Source organism: Rhagoletis zephyria, unplaced genomic scaffold (genome assembly GCF_001687245.7).
Source record: "Rhagoletis zephyria isolate East Lansing unplaced genomic scaffold, Rhagoletis_zephyria_1.1 Rzeph_scaffold_01046, whole genome shotgun sequence".
In the NCBI taxonomy this organism is placed as follows: Eukaryota; Metazoa; Arthropoda; class Insecta; order Diptera; family Tephritidae; genus Rhagoletis; species Rhagoletis zephyria.
This window is the reverse complement of record NW_016158130.1, coordinates 54,132-56,247: the sequence shown is the minus strand read 5'-3', so window position 1 is coordinate 56,247 and position 2,116 is coordinate 54,132.

The window sequence follows — 2,116 nt, the reverse complement described above, 5'->3', positions numbered from 1 at the left end:
TGCGTACGGGAAAGAACTTATTTCTGGGCAGTTTTTCGTTTTGGTTCGTGTGGAATATACCTATAATCTTTTGGCTGTGGAGATGTGGGGTAATAGAAATATGCAATCAATCGCAAGTATATCGATATATCTTTCAAAATTCTATTTAATTGTAATGTTTGCCCAAGAAAGATAGAATACAAGATTGCGCCGTCCTGGGCGTTGACTTGCATCTAGGCTTCCTGCATCTTGACGGCTGTCGCAATTTAACACACAGCACTTCATACTATTAGTTTTTACGCAGTCCTCAACTCAAAAATCACTCACAAATTGCAAATTGACACAATTTAAACTGATTTTTCACTAATAATTCATATTTCTCTTTCGCTGATTTGTAAACAAAGGTTTATTTACAAGTTACCACAACTGTCAAAATCGGCAAAACCAAAGTAGCGGTACCACTGACGGCGCCACCTATGTTCGCTGCACCGTGATGTTTGCCTGCAGGCACCTTAGGCCGTGGTTACGCCACCAATTTCGATTGGCAATCACCGTGCAATTGTTGTTGTGCACAGCACGGAGTGAAAGAATTTTCGAAATCGAACAGCCAGCCAATTTTACAAGGTGGCAATACGCTATTTTGCGAAAAAGTATTAGTACTAAATATTAGAATAGTAAAAAATATATTTTTATTATTACTATCAAGTATACATTAAAAAAATATTATTATGAAAATTAAATATTAAAGAAAGAAAAAATCTTCCATTTTTCATTTTCCGACTTCAATTTTGATGCATTCTTAGTTGTATTTTTACTTCAGTGCTGCCATTGTGTGCGAAATTGTATGAAATGGAAAAAGGCATTTCTTAAGAAGCATCTCTGTGCTCGCCAATCAGCAAACAGAGCGTAACCACTTCTCACCAATCACCGAAATTTTTCTCTTGATTGCCAATTAAAATTGGTGGCGTAACCAAGGCCTTAGTATTTATAAGAGTTGTAAAACTATCGATAGTGCCACCATCGATAGTTTCCAAGTTTCATTACTCGTTGATAGTTTCCAGCAATACTATCGATAGTGTCAAACGCTACCATCGATAGTACTATCGATAGTCAATGTAATGTTAAAAATTTTTCCAAATTAACAGAGGCGACATCGAAAAACAAAAAAAAAATATTGAAAATATAAACACACGTAGGGCCGTTTTTTTAAGTAACTTTTAACTTTAAAATTCACTTTATGTTTAAATATTGCTTTAACATGTATATATGGCTGACTTCCAAAACGTCAATTGCTTTGTATACGTACAAAGTATAATGTTCCATAACGCCGAACTACAAAATATTGACAATGTATACTTTTCAAAAACGCATCCGAAAATTTATCGAAACGCATCGCTAGCGCAATTAGCGCATCAGAAACAAAGTTGATGCTTCGTTTGTTATTTGTTGTTGTTGTTGTAGCGGCTACTAAGCCCCGTTCGGGGCGGTTCATCCATCAACGTTGTCGTCAATTTCAGCTAGGGGGAGGCTCATGGTTACCATTGGTGTTTTAAAAAATGGAAAATTCAGAAAAACTGTTCATTGCTAAATTGAATATTTAAAATATGCAATGTATATGGTTGCAATGTGTCGCAACTCTGATTATATAAACAGTTTTTAATACCGCACTATAACAGTTTCCAAACATTGTATTGATACGTTTTGGAAGTCAGCCGTTCTGTCTAAAACTATGTTCACATTACCAACATAAAATACTTAGTTTCGTTTAAAATACCTCACTAAATTAAGTGCGTTCATACACGCGTTTCTTTATTTGTCTTGACAGCTTTGTAGCAACCCTGTGTTATTGTTTATTTAACGAAAAGAGATCGCGAATGTGAGTAATTGCGTATATTTTTATATTCTGAGTTGTTTGTGGTAATTTTGACAATGACATATGAGTTGTGGGACAATACTTTTTATAAGCTTTTATTTAACTTGGTCATCCCGCGCAAAACGTGGAAATTTCCAATCGATTTTAAACTAACTTCCCGACAAGTTAGAGACTTGAAATTTTCAGCATAGTTCCAATCACGATGACAATGCAATTTAAAATATAAATGAATTCCCTATATGGTCCAGGGGTCTTGATTCAAAG